Raw genomic sequence first — 22,696 nt, forward strand, 5'->3', positions numbered from 1 at the left:
CGTGGGTGGTGCGGTCAGCTGAGCATGTGACTCTTGATCTCAGCTCAGAGCCATGACTCGGGGTGGTGAGATCAAGCCCCACATCAGGCTCCACACTGGGCACAGAGCCTCCTTAAGACTCTCTCTCTCTCCCCCTCTGCCCCTCCCTAAAACACACACACACAACAACAACAACAACAGATACCATAATGGGGAAAAAAAAAGAAAAGAAAAAAGAAAAAGAAAAGACAAGCTACAGAACAGGAGAAAACACTTATCATACACATATTTGACAAAGAACTTGTATCCAGAATAAAGAACTCTTACAAGTCAGTAATAACACAACTTATTAAAATATGAGCAAAAGACTGGGATAGACACTCCAGAAAAGAAGATATGAAAATAAACTGAAAAGAAGAATGACTAAGATGAAAAAGACAGACCACACCAAGTATAGGTGAAGACAGGGAACCGCAGAACTGCTCGGGATAGGAAATGGTACCACCATTCTGGAAAACATTTTAGTGGTTTCTGATAAAGTTAAACAGAGGTTTATCCAAGAGAAACCTTCTTTGTGACAGCCCCAAACCAGAACGTCCATCAGCAGAGAAGTGGTCAACAAACGGTGGGATATCCCCACACAGGAACAGTACTCAGCGATCCAAAGGAAGGAATTAGTACCAGGCGCCAAAATAAATACAGAAAACGTGATACTGAAAGAAGCCCATCACAAAAGACTGCATACAGCATGATTCCATTTAGAGGACACATTAGAAAACACAAACGCTATAACGACAAAAATCAGGTCATTAGGGCTCGGGGTGGGGCGACCCGACTGCAAAGTGGCCTTGGGAACCCTTCAGGGGAGATGGAAGTATTACATCTGCTGGCGATTATAAGTGTGTAGATAATCTCGAAATTCACCCAAATGTACACCTAAAATGGGTGCGTTACTGTTGCGTCAAATTATACCTCAAGAAAACATCAGCTTTGGAGAGGTTATTGACATGCATCCAGTTACCTGAAAACCTCAACCGTCCCGACGGCTCGAGGTCACCCACGTGACAGTGAGGGCACCGCGACCACACCGAGCACCCACCAGCAGCTGTCGTAATACCATTCAGAAATCCTGGATTTTGTCCCTTCCCCCCCGGACCCTCACGCCCGCACGGGTCAGTCCAGCACCGGACGAGCAACTCGGCGCGCGGCGCCCGTGAAGAAGACACAGTAAAGCTTCTCTGACCAAGCGGACTCAGCCCCTGACTCGCGGCGGTCGCTGGCAGCAGCGGGTCCGGCAGGTGCTCCCCGGACACCCCAGCTCGGCCGGGAAAGACGGCCCGGCCGGAAGCGCGCGGAACCCCGACCTCGCCCCGGCGACGTCCCGGTGCAGGATTGCATCATTCATTCACGCGGCTCGGGAACCGGCGGCAGGGTTAGACCGGGGGCTGCTCAAGAGTACACCGGGAAGCGAAAGCCTGGAAACCCCACGAGCGTTTCCCCTGCCGCGACCGAGAACGCCGCCGGCCACGGACAAGGCCCGGCTCGGAGACCTGAAGTCGGCACCGGAGCGCCCGGCACGCGCCCAGACTCACCCGGGACTGCTGCCCTTCCTGGTTCCCGGGCTGCCCTTCCGACTGCAGGCAGCCGCGGGCGCGCCCCGACCCTCAGCCGCGGAGCTCCGAGGGGCGCGGCCTGCGCAGACCAGCCGAGGTTTCCCCGAGCAGCCCCGTGAGGTCTGCTGGCAGCGCGGCGGCCTCCGGGCGGGTTTCCCAGCCGCGGACCGCACAGCAGCGCAGTAGAGCCTGGCCCCGCCCCTGGGCGGGGCTTCTCTGAGCCCGCCCCTCGGCCGTGGACCTGCAGCCTCGCCACCTCCCGGCCCCGCCCCTGGGCGGGGATTCTCTGAGCCCGCCCCCCCTTCACTTCACGCGGGAGGGGCCGAAGTGCTCCTGGCCCGCCCCACTAGGAACGAGAGTAAGAGAAAGCCAGGGACTTCTGGGCTCCTTAGGGACCTTTTCTGCAATTAACGGAAGCTCCTAGGGATCTTTTTTGAATTCACGTTTGACCTTCTGTTCTAGGAATGTAGGTCTCCAGGGGAATTTCAGTAACTACTTCTATTCATATTATATACCAACCATCAGTTAAAAATATATACAGTATCAAAAGCAAAACTACTTATATTCGCAACTAAAATGCAGAAAGCTATGAGTGACAAAATGAGTCTGATTCTTTTTCTTATCTTTTTTCTTGTCATCTTATTTTCTTCTAGGTGTCACTTGCCGAGCTACTTTTGACTATAATAAATAAGGGGTGAGCACCTCCACACATTTACCTTTGGGTCAGCTGGCTGGAGCAGGACAGTTAGGTGCCGCCCTAAACCTCAGGCGCTAACAGTTCAGGTTCCCTACAAGTGGTCACTCAGGGAGAGGGGACGCAATTGCTGGAGCAGGACACTCGGTCACCACATCCCTGCCCTTTGCTACAGAACCTCTCAAAAGACAGTTCTATCCGGAAACAAGAGTGCTGCTGCTCTGTAGCCAGGCGTGCCCTTGAAGTTCAGCAAGAAAATGGTTGCAGGTTTGGGGCACATCTGGTTTAATTTCTCCCAGATGTGTCAAAGAAGGTTCTGATCTGAAGAATGGAGAGGTGGAATTTTGATGTTCTGAAATATGAGGTAAAAAATGATACCACTAATGGGGGAGGGTAAAATAAGGGGGCCTAAAATAACAATCTAATTAAGAACCTGTTTATATTTTGTAGTAGACATCAGTATAATAAAAGATGTTAAACAACAAATATTTGTATATAAGCATAGACGGTAATTGAGTATTTCTAGGGGGAAAGAAACGCAAGTATAATAATGTGGAAAAGTATAATTAGTTCCTACTATTATTCATATTTCATAGATGCTTAATATGAAACAGATTTCAAATAAAATATTTGCACTGAATAAAATCTGTCAGCTACTCATGGTCTCTGTACCTACCTCATAGTTACATCTGTACTAACACTTGGGTCATGAGGTAGCAGTGCTCTACAACACAAACCACACTGGAAAAAAAAAAAAATGTCCAGAGGAAGCTAATGGGTGGTCACAGATACATGAAAGAATCACAAAGTAATCTTGCCTAACAAGTCATAACTATACAAGGAGATTATAATATGCTTCATTGTTGTTCTTCAGGAACAATGTTAAATAACACATGTAAGCCAAATGCAATGCACTATTATTTGCACAGCTTTAATCATAATTGGTTAGTAAAAAGTAATACAGGTAATACTAGTAGTATTCCTGAAAGGTTTCCTATATGTCACATTTTTACAAGCTAACATATTCACTGATGATTAACTGTGTTAGGGTCATGTACTTTTTTTTTTTTAAGATTTCATTTATTTATTTGAGAGAGAGAAAAAGAGAGCATGAGATGGGGGAGGGTCAGAGGGAGAGGCAGACTCCCCATCAAGCAGGGAGCCCAATGCGGGACTTGATGCCAGGACTCCAGGATCGTGACCTGAGCAGAAGGCAGTGGCCTAACCAACTGAGCCACCCAGGCACCCTAGAATCATGTACTTTTTAAAAATAATTTAGTGCTAATAAAATAGCCTTCTAAAATAAAGTAAGTTGGGGGACACCTGGGTGGCTCAGTGGGTTAAAGCCTCTGCTTTCGGCTCAGGTCATGATCCCAGGGTCCTGGGATCCAGCCCCGCATCGGGCTCTCTGCTCAGCAGGGAGCCTGCTTCTTCCTCTCTCTCTGCCTGCCTCTCTGCCTACTTGTGATCTCTGTCTGTCAAATAAATAAATAAAATCTTTACAAAAAATAAAAATAAAGATAAAATAAAATAAAGTAAGTTGGAACAATCACTCCAGAAAACAACATGATATCGTTCAGTAACACTGAACATGGACATTTTCTATGACCCAGCAATTCCACCTCTGGAATGCTCAGATGAAATTCTTGCACATGAGTAGCAGGAGTCACATATAAGAATGCTCATGATACTGTACACATATAAATAGTCATTGACCAGACACTTAAAAAAGAGAGTATCATTTAATATCATAAAGAACTTACAACATAAAATCCAGGGTGGTAGTTATTTCTGGAAACAGGAAAGAAAATGAGACTGGGAAGAAATTATAGATTTCTTTAATGGCAGTGAGTATATATACTTTTATATCTGTGTGCATATATATAAAATATTTTATGATACATGTGATATTTGTATATCAATACATTAAGTACCAATACATTGAAATATCATGTTTTAAAAGAATGTAGTTAAAGAAAAATACAACTTAATGTAAACACTGACTTTCAAAATAAATCACACAGTGCACATATGTCCATGATATGTCCTGTGAATGAGGCAGACTGCAGAATAATATATATTGGTCGATTCCCATTTCTGAAAGAAGAAAACTCTGTGCATGTAAACAGTAATTCTGGTGAGCAATTAATCCTGGGGAGTAAAAGGAATGAAGAATTTACCTTTCTAATTTATTTGGTTTCATATTGGTTGAGATTAGTTTAAAAAATTTATTAGTTTTATAATGGTTTATGAATCAATTAAAACTAAATGCTTTAGGAGTAGGGAGCATGAACTCCATGAAGGTGGCCAAAAGGTACAAATTTCCAGCTATAAAATAAATATATTATGGGTATGTAATTAAAAAGAGAAAACCTCAGGTTTTTTTCCTCCCCACGTAGGAAGCAAAACCCAATTCTTTCCTCCTATGTTGTCTTTTACTACTTACACAAAACACTTGACTTCTGGTCATGAAATGTGGAAGTTTCACCAGCTGTGTATCCTATTATCCTATAATTTAACTCAATTCTGACACTATCTTCTCAAACATAATATCCCACAAGTTAAGGGCTCAGTCCCACAAGATTGCCCCCATCCGCACACACATTTCAGATACCAGTTATCATCTGTGTTTCTGACTGACTAGCTCTAGATTAGAGGTTCCAGCGACCCCCTCCTTAGGTCTGATTGATTTGCTGGATCATGTACTTTTTCAGAACTCAGAAACACATTTACCAGCTTACTACAGCATAGAGACGGACAACCAAACGTAGAGATACACATAGGGTGAAGTCTGGGAGAGTCTCAAGTGCAGGAGCTTCAGTCCCCATGAAGCTCGGGTGTAGCACCTCAGGGTATCATACAACCTGGCAGCTCTTTGAACCCCATACACTTTTGGGTCTTATGGAGTCTTCAGAGGCATGATAGATCAGTAACTCCATTTTCAGCCCTTCTCTCTTCTCAAGAGAATGGGGGCAGGACTGAAATCTCCAAGCTTCTAATTATGGACTGGTCTTTCTGGTGACTAGGTTTCATCCAGAACCCCACCCAGAGGTGCTCCATTAGAACACAAGATGCTCTTAGAACACAAGGGTATCTGGGTTGCTCAGTGGGCTGTCCAATCGAAGCAGGAGCCATAGAGGAAATACACACATTGCCACCTGAAACAAGGGGGAGAAACACCGTGGTTTCTCATTTCCTCTCGTCAGGGTTTCTCTTGGCCAAATCTAGCTAGAAGCCAGCTGACACGGGAACCTAAGGGGAAATGTATTTTCTGTAGGTGTCAGACAGAACAGAGCAGAGGAAGAGCAAGGAACAGATATGACAAAGGCAGGCCAAGGAACAGCACAGATTACAAAGACCTACAAATAAGTAATAAAAAACTAATTCCAGAGGCGCCTGGGTGGCTCAGTGGGTTAAGCCTCTGCCTTCGGCTTGGGTCGTGATCTCAGGGTCCTGGGATCGAGCCCCACATAGGGCTCTCTGCTCAGTGGGGAGCCTGCTTCCCCCTCTCTCTCTGCCTCTCTGCCTGCTTGTGATCTCTGTCAAATAAGTAAATAAAATCTTAAAAAAAAAAAACACACAACTAATTCCAGTAGAAAAATGGGCAAAGAACATGAATATGCAATTCACTAAAGGCCAATAAACAAACAAAAAAAACTAATTAAACTAGTAAAGAAATTCAAAGAAAAATAATGAGTTACAAATTTTTTCGCACATACACAAAGATGAAAAAGGTTGATAAGGATGCAGGAAAATGGGCCCTTATCGGCAGTGTGAATACAAATGCATGCAATTTTTTAACTTCTAGTTACCAATCCCAAAGAGCTCAATCAATGCAGAAATATTTCTCTTTCAGGGTGTTCATTAGATAAGTTAAACAATTTACGTTATGTATATACCATGTGGTATATATATGTATGTATTGTATATATATATTATACAATAGAATACAGCATAGCCATTTAAAAGGATGGTAAATCTATATTTATTGACAAAGAGCTTTTGGACAAATTACTGAGTAAAAATGCAGAATATAAAACAATATATACAGTATGAACTTATTCATATAAATCTATATGTAACTGGAAGATATTTGAAATGTTTACCAAAATGCTGAATGGCTGCCTCTCGATGATTTTCACTCTTCCTTGTACTCTTTTGTGTTACTTGAATCTCCTACATGGTTACGCATTAAGTATTACATTTGTCATTAGGGAAAACATAAAGCTATCCTTATAGTGGAGAAAAATAGGAACACTTATATTATAAAGCGATAGGATTACAATATAAAAAGTGCAGCCATTCATGACTGAATCTTCCCTCTCCTCCTAGAAATTCTACAAAACAATGGAGAGTTGGTTGAGGGGGACCTGAATATCCTGTATTCCACAATACTAGAAGAAAAGCCACTAGAGACTCCAAGGCCTGAATAAGGGCCACCTACAGCAGCAGAGATTGGGCAGCAATGCATGGGGAGTGGCACTTGGGAGGTCATAAGGGAAGGAGCAGCAGCAGATCCCAGAAAACACCAGAAAGCAGATTCCCTGAGGATGAGAAGTTCACATGAAAATGAAAATACCTGTTGTTCAAAACAACCAGAGCGCACACAGCGATGAGAAGTGAGATTGCACTGAGGCTACAAGGAACCCAGTAGACAGAGAAGGTACAGAGTATCCAAAAGAATGTCTTGGAAACCAAACATGATAAATCTCAGAAAGCAGATAAACAGCTCACCTCAAATGCAGGCACTATGTTTCCTGGGTTCAATGACCAGTGACAAAGCCAGAGAGCACAGGTATGACAGCAGGTACGGGCCAGTTTAGGACAAGGAAGCAAAGGAAGAGAGGCTACACAAAAACTAAGAAAAGCCACACTGAATGAGGCGGTGTGACCATGGCAGCTAAAAACTTTGGCACTGTTCAGCCTGGAAAACTACCTTGGGCCCTCTTGCCCTTCCTTCGCAGGAGATCCCTGAAAATCATGGGTCCTAGAAAACACAATTCATTTAAAAATGGATTAAAAATGGGTGCCTGGGTAGCTCAGTTGGTTAAGCGACTGCCTTTGGCTTGGGTCATGATCCTGGAGTCCTGGGATTGAGTCCCATATCAGGCTCCCTGTTCAAGGGGCTAGTCTGCTTCTCCCTCTGACCCCCCCCCATGTTCTCTCTCTCAAATAAACAAAATTTTTTAAAGAAATGGATTAAAAATAAAGACGAACAAAGTGACAAATACCTTTGTTATGAGTTAAAACTGTGTACCTCCAAAATTCCTATGCTTAAGTTCTAACCTCTCATACCTCACAATGTGAAAACAGTTGGAGATAAGGCTGTCAAAGAGATGATTAGGTCAACATGAGGTCCTTAGACTACACCCTAATCCAGTGCAACTGGGATCTCAAAACAAAGAGGAAAGCTGGATGCATGGAGAGACACCAGAAATGTGAGTGCACACAGAACAAAGATTCTGTGAGGACACGCTGAGAAAGCAGGCTTCTGCAAACCCAAAGAGAAGGCTTGGAAGAAGCCAAACATGCTGACAGCTTGATCTTGGTCTTCTAGCTTGCAGAAGAGTGAGAAAACAAATTGGTATTGTTTAAGTCACCCAGTCTGTGATTTTTTGTTATACAAACTAATACAACTTTTCATACAAAATTACTATTTAAGAGTGGTAGAAAAGGACAGCAAATCTTACCTATAGCTAAAAGTACACACCAGAAAACTGTAAGTCACAGAAAAGATGAAAACTAAGACTGATTATATATTCTGTTTTGATATTAAAAACACAGGGAATTGACTCCATCCAAACAAAAATACAAAGGCAGGAGTTCAGGGAAGAGATGACATGAGAAGAGGAAGACAAAAGACAAAACAAAATCTAAGGGAAAAGTCAAAGGGGGAAAATAAAAAAATAAAGATGAAACTAAAAAAGGACACAAATAAATTAGATACTATGAAAAACTCACTTACCAATACAAAGGATAGAACTGAGCAAAGCAAACAGTATATAATGATAGAGAATTAAGGAACCTATATAAAATAATGAAAGAGAATAAAAGAGAAAATGACAGAAAACGGGCAAGGGAGATGCAACAAAAGCATAGCTGAACTTCCCAAAGAAAATAACCAAACATGAGAACAAAATAACTATTTAAAGATACATACATAACAGCTACTGGATTTAAAAATAAGGAAAGACACCGTTGAAGAAACCATCAACAGCTTCCTGCTGACTTTGGTGGGAGGCAGTGGCTGAATTTGCATCAGCTCTTTGTCCTCAAGATCCTCCTTTAGCTCCTCCCCCTCCTGAACCTAGTGTCATAGCTCCAGGCCAAGGCCTCCCTGATCTTTCCAGCATCTGAAGGACACTCATCCCATCAAGATGAACCACAGTGTGGTCCTCACTTCTAAAACCATTTGAAACCAAGAGCAGTTGCCCCGGCCAGAGATAATGGTCTCTGAATCAAGCCCAGAGGAATGACATGGGGGAGTTGTAAGAGACGCAGTCTGGAGATCCATAGAGTTCTTGTGGATCTAAAGATCTCTCCAGGAGAGGAGTTAAGATGGCAGAGGAATAGGGGGACCCTAAGTTTGTCTTATCCCTTGAATACAGCTAGGTAGTTATCAAGTCATTTGGAACACCCAAAAATCAGTAGGAAGTCTGAGAAAACAAATTCTGCAAGTCTCCTGGGAGAAAAGCCACCACTAATCTGAAGGTAGGAAGTACAGAGACTTGAATCCGGTGTGCTATAGCTAAGGATATGGTGGCAGGGAGAGAGACTGCCTAAGGAGACTACCCCAAAGTATTAAAAACACCAGAGCCAACATTAGAACCTTTAGAAGTCGGCTAGAGTGGGGGACGTGCCTGGCTTCAAGGTGCTCAGGTGGCGAAGCTGGGTGGAATCCAGGCTGTGACAGTGCGGTCTGAGGATCGCCAGGTTCGCAAGAAATGGTGGTGCCTGTGTGCCAAATGGTTCGCAGGCACAGAAGCATGAAAGCCCGCTGAGAACAGTGAGTCCAGGTGCCAATTCTCTGCTCTGGGTTGTCCTAAACTGCGAACCGCTGAGCCGTCCTGTGACCACTTACATGGATCTGGTTCAGCAAAAGGCAGAAAGGTGGCGAGACCCTCCCTGGGTGAACAGCCTGGGTCTACAACCGCAGGAGTCCCTAAAAGTTAGAGTTTCGGAACTCAGTGCATGCCCGAGATAAATATGCTCAGACACAGGCAGGGTGAACACTGAGTTCTGACAGAAACCCGGTAGACAAGAGTGATTGATTGCTCTCCTGTAAGGGCTCACTGGAGAGTCCAGGATGCACATTTTTTAGCTCTGGAGCTGGAGAGCTGGGCAACAAGACGTTCATCCCACCCATCAGTACTGAAAGCCCTCAGGGAGCCAAACAGCACAACCTAGTGGACTCCAGAGCTGCTTACACAGAGCCTTGCCTCCCTGTGCACTGGAGGCCCGTTTCCACTAGGGCAAGTTCACCTGACACCATGTAACAGGTCCCTCCCCCAAAAGACCAGCACAACAACTCATTCACACCAAGTTCACTGATCATAGAGGGCTGCAAAGCTTCAGCTCTAGGGGAAATTTTTACATGTATATGTTCTTTCTTTATTTTTGGATCTAGTTTATTTTTTTAAAGATTTTATTTATTTATTTGACATAGAGAGAGAGAGAGACCACAAGTAGGCAGAGAGGCAGGCAGAGAGAGAGGGGGAAGCAGCCTCCCTGCTGAGCAGAGATCCCGATGTGGGGCTTGATCCCAGGATCCTGAGATCATGACCTGAGCTGAAGGCAGAGGCTTAACCCACTGACACCCAGGGGCTGGGATCTAGTTTCTTTTAACAAGCAGACCAAAACACACCCAGGATCTAGTTTTTTTGTTTGTTTGTTTTGTTTCTGTTGTTGATGATGCTGTTGTTTTTTTTTTTTTTTCTTTCTTCTTTTATTTTCTGGACAAAATGATGAGGCAGAGAAATTCACCACAAAAGAAAGAACAGGAGGTAGTACTCACAGCCAGGGATTTTTTTTTTTTTTAATTTATTTCACAGAGAGAGAGATTACAAGTAGGCAGGCAGAAAGAGGGGGAAGCAGGCTCCCCACCAAGCAGATAGCCCGATGCAGGGCTGGATCCCAGGACTCCGAGATCACAACCCAAGCTCAAGGCAGAGGTTCAACCCACTGAGCCACCCAGGCCCCCCTACAGCCAGGGATTTAATCAATATGGCTATAAGTAAGATATCCAAACTAGAATTTAAAACAACAATTATAAAGATACCAGCCAGGCTTGAAAAAAGCATAGAAGTCACTAGAGAATCCCTTAGTGTAGAGAAATAAGAACTAAAATCTAGTGAGGCCAAAAGTAAAAATGCTATAACTGAGATGAAGTCCCAACTGGAGACCACACAAATGAAGACGAAAGAAGCAGATGAGTGAACCAGTGATCTACAGGATAAAACTACAGAAAATAATGAAGCTGAAAAGAAAAGGGAAAGAAAACTATTACATTATGAAGGTAGACCTAGGGAAGTTAGTGATTCCGTAAAGCAAAATAATATCCATAATACAGGAGTCCCAGAAAAAGAGTGGGGGCTAAGGGGCTGAAGTTTCACTTGAACAAATTATAGCTGAGAACTTCCCTAATCTGAGGAAGGAAACAGGCATTCAAGGCAAGAAGCACAGAGAACTCCCTTCAAAAACAACAAAAATAGGTCAAAACCTCAACATATTATAGTAAAAATTGCAAATTACAAAAATATAGTGAAAATCCTGAAAGCAGTCTGGGACAAGACATACTTAACCTACAAAGGTAGACATGTAAGGCTGGCAGCAGGCCTGTCCACAGAGACCTGGCAGGCCAGAAGGGACTGGCCCAATATATTCAATGTGCTAAATGGGAAAAATATGCAGCCAAGAATACTTTATCCAGCAAAGCTGTCATTCAGAATAGAAAGAGAGTTTCCAAGACAAACAAAAACTAAAGGAATCCATGAACACTAAATCAGCCCTGCAAGAAATATTAAAGGGGACATATTGAGAGAAAGAGAGACCAAAAATAACAAAGACTGGAATGGAACAGACAATCTACAGAAACAGCAACTTTACAAGTAATACAATAGCACTAAGTTAATATCTTTCAATAATTATTCTGCATGTAAATGGGCTAAATGCTCCAATCAAAAGACACTAGGTATCAGAAAGAAAAAACAAAACAAACAAAAGAACAAGACACATCAATATGTTGCTTACAAGAAACACGTTTTAGACCCAAAGACACCTCCAGACTGAAAGTGAGGAGGTAGAGAACCATCTATCATGCTAATGGACATCAAAAGAAAGCTGGGGTGGCAATCCTTATATCAAACAAACTAGATTTTAAACCAAGACTGTAATAAGAGAGGAAGAAGGACATCATATCATAATAAAGGGCTTTATCCAACAAGATCTAACAATTGCAAATATATATGCCCCTAACTTGGGAGTAGCCAAATATATAAATCAATTAGTAATGAACTTACAGAAGGTGCCTGCATGGCACAGTCAGTTAAGCTTCTGCCTTCGACTCAGGTCCTGCATTAGGTTTCCTGCTCAGTGGTGAGTCTGCTTCTCCCTCTCCCTCTGCTGCGCTCTCTCTCTGTCAAATAAATGAACTCTTTTTTAAAAAGAGCTTAAAAAAAATAACAAATTTAAAGAAACTCATTGATGATAATACAATAGTAGTAGGGGGAATTTAACACCCCACTCACAGCAATGGATGTGGATTCACTGGATTCATCTAAGCAGAAAATCAACAAGGAAATGAGGGTTTGGGGGTTTTTTTGGTGGGTTTTTCTTCCTTTTTTTTAAAGATTTTATTTATTTATTTGACAGACAGAGATCACAAGTAGGCAGAGAGGCAGGCAGAGAGAGAGAGGGAAGCAGGCTCCCTGCTGAGCAGAGATCCCAATGTGGGGCTCGATCCTAGGACCCTGGGATCATGACCTGAGCTGAAGGCAGAGGCTTTAATCCACTGAGCCACCCAGGTGCCCCTTTTTTCCATTTTTAAAAAATTTTTTAAAGATTTTATTTATTTGAGAGAGACAGAGAACACACAAGAGAGAGCTAAAGAAGGCATGAGAAGGGGAAGGGGCATAGGGAGAAGGAGATAACCCACTGAGCAGGAAGCCAATGTGGGACTTGATTCCAGAACCCTGGGATCATGACCTAAGCCAAAGGCAGATATTTAACCAACTGAACTACCCAGGTGCCCTGAAACGAGAGCTTTGAGTTACACACTGGACCAAGATGCACTGAACAGATATATTAAGAGCATTTCATCCTAAAGCAGCAAAATATACTTTCTTCCCAAGTACACATGGAACATTCTCCAGAACAGATCACATACTAGGTCACAAATCAGGACTCAACCAGAACAAAAAGGTTAAGTTCATACCATGCATATTTTCAGACCACAATGCTATGAAACTTGAAGTCAACCACAAGAAATTTGGAAGGACCACAATACATGGAGGTTAAAGAATATCTTACTAAAGAATAAATGGGGGGTGCCTGGGTGGCTCAGTTGGTTAAGCATATGCCTTTGGCTCGGGTCATGAACCAGGGGTCCTGGGATCGAGCCCCACATCAGGCTCCCTGCTCAGCGGGGAGTCTGCTTCTCCCTCTGACCCTCCCCTTCTCATGCTCTGTCTCTCTCTGTCTCTCTCACTCTCTCAAGTAAATAAATAAAATCTTAAAAAAAAAAGAATGAATGGGTAGAAGGAAATTAAAGAGTTTTAAAAAAATACATGGAAACAAATGAAAATGAAAACATGACAGTTTAAACCATTTGGGATGCAGCAAAGGCAGTCCTAAGAGGGAAGTATATAGCAATACAAGCCTTTCTCAAGAAGCAAGAAAAATCTCAAACACACAATATAACATTACACCTGAAGGAGTGGGGGGTGGGGTGGGGAGGGACAGCAAATAAAGCCTGAACCCAGCAGGAGAAAAGAAATAATAAAGATTGGAACAGAAATCAATGAGGTAGAAATAAAAAAACAGTACAACAGATCAACAAAATTAGGAGCTGGTTGTTTAATAAAAGAATTAGAAAGACTGATAAACCTGTAGCCAGACTTATCAAGAAGAGAATAAATTTAAAAAATAAATAAATAAATAAATAAATAAATTTTTAAAATAGAATAAATTAAATAAAATTTAAAAATATTAAAAAATTAAAAATCATGAATGAAAGAGGAGAGATTATAAACAACATTGAAGAAATACAAACAGTTCTAACAGAATATCATGAGCAATTATATGCCAACAAATCAGGCAATCTGGGGGGAATGGATGCATTCCTAGAAACATATAAGCTACCAAAACTGAAAAAGGAAGAAACAGAAAATGTGAACAGACCCATAACCAGCAAAGAAATTGAACCAGTAATCAAAAATCTCCCAGAAAACACGCATCCAGGGCTGGATGGCTTCCCAGCGGTTTTCTACCAAACATCTGATGAAGAATTAATACCTATTCTTCTGAAACTGTTCCCAAAAATAGAAATGTACAGAAAACTTCCAAACTCACTCTATGAAGCCTTAATCCCCAAACTAGACAAAGATCCCACCATAAAGGGGAAATTGCAGACCAATATCCCCAATTTTGCATGGATGTAAAAATTCTCAACAAGGTACTAACTAATAGGATCCAACAGTACATTAAAAGAATTATTCACATGACCAAGTGGGACTTATTCCTGGGCAGCAGGGGTGGTTCAACATCCACAAATCAATAAATGTGATACACCACATTAATAAAAGAGAAAGGATAAGAACCATACGATCTTCTCAATAGATGCAGAAAAGTCATTTGACAAAGTACAGCATCCTTTCTTGATAAAAACTCTCCACAATGTAGGGATAGAGGGAACATACCTCAACATCAGAAAAGCCATATATGAAAGACCCATAGCAAATATCATCCTTAATGGGGAAAAACTGAGAGCATTTCCCCTAAGGTCAGGAGCATGATAAGGATGTCTACTCAACAAAAAGCAATAAAAGGCATCCAAACTGGCAAAGAAGAAGTCAAACTTCCACTCTTCACAGATGACATGAAATGTAGACTTCACCCAGTCCCAAAAGACTCCACCAAAAAAGTGCTAGAACTGATACAGGAATTCAGCAAAGTTGCAGGATATAAAATCAAATGCTCAAAAGTCTGTTGCATTTCTATACACTAATAATGGAGTAATAGAAAGAGAAATCAAGGAATCAATCCCATTTACAATTGCACCAGAAACCATAAGACATCTAGGAATAAACCTAACCAAAGATGTAAAGGATCTGTATTCTGAAAAACACAGAACATTTCTGAAAGAATCTGAGGAAGACAGAAAGAAATAGAAAAACATCTCATGTGCATGGGTTGGAAGAACAAACATTAAAAATGTCTTTGCTACCCAAAGCAATCTACACGTTCAATGCAATCCCTATCAAAATACCACCAGCATTTTTCACAGAGCTAGAACAAACAATTCTAAAATTTACATAGCCAAATTTGTACCCAAAGTAATGTTGAAAAAGAAAAACAAAACTGGAGGCATCACATTTCCAGACTTTAAGCTGTATTACAAAGCTATAATCAAGATAGTGTGGTATGGGCCATGTTTTTTTTTTTTTTTAAAGATTTTATTTATTTATTTGACAGAGAGAGAGAAAGAGAGAGATCACAAGTAGGCAGAGAGGCAGGCAGAGAGAGAAGGAAACAGACTCCCTGCTGAGCAGAGAGAGCCCAATGTGGGGCTCAATCCCAGGACCCTGGGATCATGACATGAGCCAAAGGCAGAGGCTTTAACCCACTGAGCCACCCAGGCGCCCCTGGGCCCTGTTTTTGACACAGAGATCAATGAAACAGAAGAGAGAACCCAGAAATGGATGCTCAACTCTATGGGTACTAATCTTTGACAAAACAGGAAAGAATATTCAGTGGAAAAAAGACAGTCTCTTCAACAAATGGTGCTGGGAAAATTGGACACTCATGTGCAGAAGAATGAAACTGGACCACTTTCTTACACCACACACAAAAATAAATTCAAAATGGATGAAAGACATAAACATGAGACAGGAATCCATCAGAATCCTAGAGGAGAACACAGGCAACAACCTTTTGACATCAGCGGCAGCAACCTCTTGCTAGACATCTCTCCAGAGGCAAGAGAATCAAAAGGAAAAATGAACTATTGGGACTTCATCAAGATAAAAAGCTTTTGCACATCAAGGGAAACAATGAACAAAACTAAAGGACAATCTATAGAATGGGAAAATATGTTCACAAATAACATATCAGATAAACAGCTAATATTTAAAACTATAAAGAACTCATCAAACTCAATACCCCAAAAACAAAAAATTCAGCTAAGAAATGGGCAGAAGACATGATAGACATTTCTCCAAAGAAGACATCCAAATGGCCACCAGACACATGAAAAAATGCTCAACATCACTCAGCATCAAGGAACTACAAATCAAAACCACAATGAGATACCACCTCACAGGAGTCTGGCTAAAATTAATAACCCAGGAAACAATGGACGCCGGTGAGGACGTGGAGAAAGGGAAACCCTCTTACGCTGTTGGTGGGAATGCAAACTGGTACAACCATTCTGGAAAACAGTGTGGAGTTTCCTCAAGAAGTTAAAAATAGAGCTACCCTACAACCAAGCAATAGCACTACTGCATATTTACCCCTGGTATTTATAAATCAATAAATCAATCAATCTTTAAAAAAGAATTTTCAGATTGCATCTAAAAGTGAAACCAAACTGTATGCTGCATTATTGAGGCTCACCTAAAAGTGATTCAGAAGATTGAAATAGGATGACTAAAGATCTGCTAGTCAAGGGCAAATAAAGGAAAGCAGGAGTAACAATTTTAACTGACAATGAGGTAGAGGCCAAAAATCTTTAAATGAGAAATACTGCTTACAGTTTTAATTCACAATGAAAAGGTATAAGTATCAGGAATTATGTTGTATAATATCATACTCATAAAGCAAAAATTACAAGTGATATAGGGAGAAATAAATTTACTCTTGCAGTAAAGGCGTTACTTTTAATGAGTACTCAAACTTACAAAAACCTTAGTAAATTTGACCACATATAAATAAAAATGTTTTGGGGCATCTGGGTGACTCAGTGGGTTAAAGCCTCTGCCTTCAGCTCAGGTCGTGATCCCAGGGTCCTGGGATCGAGCCCCGCATCGAGCTCTCTGTTCATCGGGAAGCCTGCCTCCCTGCCCCCGCACCCCTCCCCACCTCTCTGCCTACTTGTGATCTCTGTCTGCCAAAAAAATAAATAAATAAATCTTTTTTAAAAATAAATAAAATGTTTTCACATAACAAAAACAGAAGCAAACTTCATAAAGTTAAAAGACAAATTTGTTGATTCAAGGGCATGAAGAATCCAAAGTGGTCAAGTGACAGTCTTAATTTCCAATTCATTGGAATTATTACTATGTCTCCTATTAGAAGCATTTCTCCCTTTAGAACTAAGACCAGTAGCCTAGTAGAGCGCAAGTTTTTAGGGATGGGTAGCAAAAATTTTACTGGGTTACTAGGGATGCCATTTCTATTTCCATCCCTTGATTCCTAGACTGATGAATGCCTGCTATGAGAAAAACAGCACCCTATATTGGACATTGATTCAGAGTATATAAGCTTCCTGGAGAACCTTTCCCTCGGCCCCACTAGATACTGCCACCTGGCTGGCACTGTAACTGAATCTGAAACGCCATTCCTCCATTCTGTCAAATCAGCTACTTAGTATGGTGGGGAACATTGTAAGACCAGTGAATTCCATTACCATGGGCCTACTGCCAAGCTTCACCTGCTATAAAGTTGAGTTCCTTCACCAGAAGCAATGCTGTGTGGAATACCATGATGGTGGATAAGGCGTTCAGTGAGTCCACAGATGTTAGTTTGGGCAGAAGCATTATGTGCAAGGAAGGCAAATCCATATTCAGAGTGTCAATTCCAATAAAAACAAATCATTGCCTCTTCCATGACAGAAGTCGTCCAGTGTAATCAACCTGCCATCAGGTAGCTGGCTCATCACTCCAATGAATAGTCATATCAGAGATGCAGTGTTGGTTTCTGCAGACTGAGCACTTGGCAATGGCTATAGCCAGATCAGCCTTGGTGAATGAAGTCCATGTTGTTGACCCCATCATAACCTCCAACCTGCCACCCTGGTCACTCACTGGGCAAAGACAGCGGTGGCTTGAAGGGGCCAATTGTTATCCACTTATTAAAATCGTCCTCTGCTGTGGTCACCCTTTGCTGAGCATTTATACAGGACACAAATATATTCATGTTTTTCACCCATTCAGAGAAATCAATGTATCTCTTTTGCAGACTTCCTTGTCAGCAACCTTCTAATCATGTTCCTTCCAAGTCCCTGACCACCCAGCCAAACCACTGGCCACAGCCCATGAATTGGTATATAATCACTCATCAGGCCATTTCTCCTTCCAAGCAAAACGAGTAACCAGATGCACTGCTTGAAGTTCTGCCCATTGAGAGGATCTCCCTCTATCACTGCCTTCATGGATACACACAGCTGCCCACTTTTGGGTGGTGCCTGCATATCCTGCAGAACCATTTGTAAACCAGGACCAAGTTTTCTCTTCCTCTGTCACCTGATCAGAGGGAACTTCCTATAAAGCCACAGGTGCAGGCTGGGACAGAGAAGGTAGGACAGCAGGAGTTAGGACCATCAATATTTGGGCCACTTCTTTATATTATTACTTGTGGTTCCAGGACCTACTGGGATATTAGTCTAGTTATAGTTCTAGATGCAAAGAGGGGTGTTGGGAGTGGGTTCTGAAGAGAATCAGCAGTGTCTTCCAAGGCAACTGTCTTGGGGCAGACCATTAGTTTCCTAGTGCAATGCAGGATATATCTCCACAGAGAGGGGTAGACAGGTTGCTTCTACCAGCAAAAAAAGTACAATTGAATTTACAGGCCCAGTGTCCCAAACTTCATCAGGGCATTCTCGTACACCCCATTCCAAATATCAGAATCCCATTCCTTCCTCACCAATGCCTCCACTTTTCAATTCACATTATAATTTGGCTACTAACATGATGAGATTCTGGGTTTGGTGTTCAGCAATCTCAGCTCTGCAGCTACAGGAGTATCTTTCAGCATAGACATAGAAGCTTTCAATCAGTTATACAGTTCTTGGGCTGGGACTCTGAACACTTGATCTCGTCCATTTTTCCCCCACTTTGTTCAGTGACATTAGAAGCAACAGCAATTTCATTATACTCGTTAGTTTGACAAAAATGTTTGAAGGTATCACACACAGTAATCCAGATCCTTGCCTCTTGTGTTTAAGAATATCCAATAGTGGTATTTCACATATTCCTATTTTCATATCATGTCACAGATTTTATCATCACTTTTACTGTTTACTACTGGAAACACAATCCTTAGCGTCTTTAAAATCTGATCAGATCAGAGAGCCAATTCTAGAAACCCCAGAACCTACTCAGAGAATTCACCCTTAAGATTCTGCTCCCTTAGAACCACTCTTAGTATCAACATCTGTATTAGTCAGGATTCTCCAAACAGAACAGGATGTGTATACACATCTATATATCCATCCATAGCGAGGGCATTATCTACTGTTGAGATTAAAAAAGAGAAATTTAAGGAATTGGCTCATGTGATTGTGGAGGCTTCGTGAATCCAAAACCTGCAGCACAGGCTGGCAGACTGGAGACCCAGGGGAAGAGTTGCAGTTTGCATCCAAAGGCAGTCTGCTGGCACAATTCCTTCTTGCTATAGGGAGGTCAGTCTTTATTCTATTAAGGCCTTCAACTGATTGAATGAGGCCCACTCATATTATGTAGAATAACCTACTTTACTCAAAGTCCACCAATTTTTTTTAAAGATTTTATTTATTTATTTATTTATTTGACAGACAGAGATCACAGGTAGGCAGAGGCAGGCAGAGAGAGGAAGGGAAGCAGGCTCCCTGCTGAGCAGAGAGCCTGATGCGGGGCTCGATCCCAGGACCCCGGGATCATGACCTGAGCCAAAGGCAGAGGCTTTAACCCACTGAGCTACCCAGGCGCCCCGTAAGTCCACCAATTTTTAATATCATCCAAAAAAACACATTCAGAATAACATTTGACCAAATATCTGGGAACCAACATGGCCCAACCAAGTTGACACATAAAATTAACAATCACAAATGGTTATCTCTTAGGGAAGTTTATGAATTTATTTAAATTTTTGTTTTTGATTTTTCTATTATCATATATTATCTTTCTAATAAGTAAATATATTTTTAATAGTTTTTTTTAAAAAAAGATTTGTGGGGCACCTGGGTGGCTCAGTGGGTTAAAGCCTCTGCCTTCGGCTCAGGTCATGATCTCGGGGTCCTGGGATAGAGCCCTGCATCAGGCTCTCTGCTCGGTGGGGAGCCTGCTTCCCCCTCTCTCTCTGCCTGCCTCTCTGCCTACTTGTGATCTCTCTCTCTGTGTCAAATAAATAAATATTTTAAAAATAGATTAGCTTTGGGAAGTCTTCCGTAGTAGCATAGCACTCAGAATATACCATTATAGCTGTTGAGTACATTGTGTATATTGTGTGTCCTATTGTATGTTTGTCTAATAGACTAGGAAGGCTCTACAGGAAAGAGCCTCCACTTTTCATGTGCGTATGTTTACCCAAGCACACTACTCTGCTACAAAGTACACTCAAAGAATGAATGGCCAATAACAGAAAAAATATTACCCCAAATCCATACTATTACTCCACCTACCCATTCTAAACCTGCCCCACTTCTGGGATTTCTTTGACCTCTTCAGACTCCTAGACTAGAAATGGTGACCACATAGTACATGTTTCAAAATTCTGTCAACTTTATGTCAAGAATGCCTGTAGCCCCTGGCCTTTTGCTATCTGTATGTCCACTGCTTTGATTTGAATATCACACTTACAAAACATGTGTTTTATTTAAAAAGTATTACATGCTTATTTCTGAAAGCGTAGGCCAAAAGAACAGATTTTTCAAAACAATATAATTCTATACTTCATTTAGGAAAAACAAACATGCAAAATAGCCAGAAAATTTCTGAAGAAAGACTGAAGAGGATGCAGCTCTACCAAACTTTGAAACATATTGTGAAACTATAGTAAATAAAATATGGTGTTCCTACTTAAAAAGACTTAGCTATGAATTTAGTCCAAGGTGGATCCAGGTTCGTTTGAGAACATAGCATATGCTAATAATTGCATTACATATTAGTGGTGGAAAATATGAATTATTCTGGAAAAAAAATTAAACTGGATTCTGTGTGAGCTCTTTCCAAATACCGATAACCAATTCAGTCCTCAGATTCCAACGTTTTTTTTTTTTTAAGATTTTATTTATTTATTTGACAGACAGAAATCACAAGTAAGCAGAGATTCAGGCAGAGAGAGAGGAGGAAGCAGTCTCCATGCTGAGCAGAGAGCCCAATGCGGGGCTCGATCCCAGGACCCTGAGATCATGACCTGAGCTGAAGGCAGAGGCTTTAACCCACTGAGCCACCCAGGCGCCCCAGATTCCAACGTTCTTGATTCTCCAACACCAACTGGGTATCCAGAAATTCAATCCAATTCTAATTCTACCTGGAATCAGCCCAGACCCTGCAGTGAAGGGCTCAGTCCCAGATTGCCTCCACTTCAGACTCCAGTTACAAGCTCCAGGTCTACATGCTACCTCCATTTCTGTCTAACTTGGCTGCAAATTTGGAGGTTCCCACAATTCCCTCCTCAGGTTTGAAAAAAAAATTTTTTTTAAGATTTTTTTTTTATTTATTTGACAGACAGAGATCACAAGTAGGCAGAGAGGCAGGCAGATAGAGAGGAAGGGAAACAGGCTCCCTGCTGAGCAGAGAGCCCGATGCGGGGCTCGATCCCAGGACCCCGGGATCATGACCTGAGCCGAAGGCAGAGGCATTAAGCCACTGAGCCACCCAGGCGCCCCAGGTTTGAAAATTTTTGAGACTGACTCAGAACTTGGGAAATCCCTTCACTTAGGTTTATGGTTTATTATAAAGGATACAACTCAGAAAGAAACCAAATGGAAGAAATGCACAAGACCAGGTACTGGGGAAGAAGCACAGAGCTTCCAAGCCCTCTAGGTACACCACCCTACCAGGATATCAATGTGTTTACCCACCCTGGTTATTCAACCATTTTTATAAACTATCTGGTACCCACATGCCTCCCCCAGAGGAAAGGGGCATGGGACTGAGAATCCCCACCCTGTAATCACTGTGTTTAGTCTTTCTAGTGACCAGTCCCCATCCTGAGGATATCTAGGGTTCTCACCTTAACTTACATCATTAGCACAGGCTCAGGTATATTCTTTTTTTTTTTTTTTTTTTTTTAATTTATTTGACAGAGAGAGATCACAGGTAGGCAGAGAGGCAGGAAGAGAGAGAGGGGGAAGCAGGCTCCATGCTGAGCAGAGAGCCCGATGTGGGGCTCGATCCCAGGACCCTGAGATCATGACCTGAGCCGAAGGCAGAGGCTTAACCCACTGAGCCACCCAGGTGCCCCAGGCTCAGGTATATTCTAAACAGAACTGTTATGGATAACAAAATATACTCCCATACTCAGAAATAGTTAAGGACTTCTGTGCCAGGAACCAGGGACAAAGACCAAATACATATTTTCATAGTACCACAGATTTTTATCACATTCCTTACTAAAATAAATTTCAAATGAATCAAGGATTAAAATGAAAATGAAAATCTTAAAAATACAAAAGAAAACATAGAAGAATTTTAAGAATACTTTTTAAGAGCATAAGACCTGTTTTACACAGTAGAGCACAAAATCCAATGCCCATACAAGAAAAAAAAAATACATGTGACTACAGGAAAAGAATTTTTTAAATTTTTAATTGGAAAAAAGACATACATACAAACTACTGTACAAATAGTATTGAGACAAGTTAAGTGCAACACAGAAAACATAAACAGCTCCTACAAATCCACAAGAAACCAAACAGGAAAACAGACAAAAGACATGAATAGACAGTTCACAGAAACAGGTCACATCTAAGATACAGGCTCACCTTCACTCTCAATAAATGAAACTTTAGGGCGCCTGGGTGGCTCAGTGGTTTAAGCCACTGCCTTCAGCTCAGGTCATGATCTCAGGGTCCTGGGATCGAGCCCCACATCGGGCTCTCTGCTCAGCGGGGAGCCTGCTTCCTCCTCTCTCTGCCTGCTTCTCTGCCTACTTGTGATCTCTGTCAAATAAATAAATAAAATCTTAAAAAAATAAAAATAAAAAAAATAAACGAAACTTTAAGATACCATTTTTCACCTATAAGACTGGCAAACATAGAAAGAAAATGTTAAAC

General features: G+C 41.7%; 1 protein-coding gene across 5 annotated transcripts in view; it reads right to left on the minus strand.

Moving 5' to 3' along the window:
* The window catches only part of LOC111146302 (phosphoserine phosphatase), a 38,806-nt gene extending 16,363 nt beyond the window's left edge, over positions 1–22,443 (minus strand). For 3 of the 5 annotated variants that reach the window (XM_022501796.1, XM_022501792.1, XM_022501795.1), the window contains exon 1: positions 1,572–1,746. The gene's annotated coding sequence lies outside the window, so the exon portion shown is untranslated. Of the gene's footprint in view, positions 1–1,571; positions 1,747–11,804; positions 11,823–22,405 lie in introns of those variants that run through there. The other 2 variants (XM_022501794.1, XM_022501793.1) reach the window with 2 other exon arrangements.
* Positions 22,444–22,696: the final 253 nt, after the last annotated feature.

The sequence above is a fragment of the Enhydra lutris genome, unplaced genomic scaffold (assembly GCF_002288905.1).
Source record: "Enhydra lutris kenyoni isolate GAN:26980312 unplaced genomic scaffold, ASM228890v2 scaffoldscaffold13, whole genome shotgun sequence".
NCBI classification, from domain to species: Eukaryota; Metazoa; Chordata; class Mammalia; order Carnivora; family Mustelidae; genus Enhydra; species Enhydra lutris.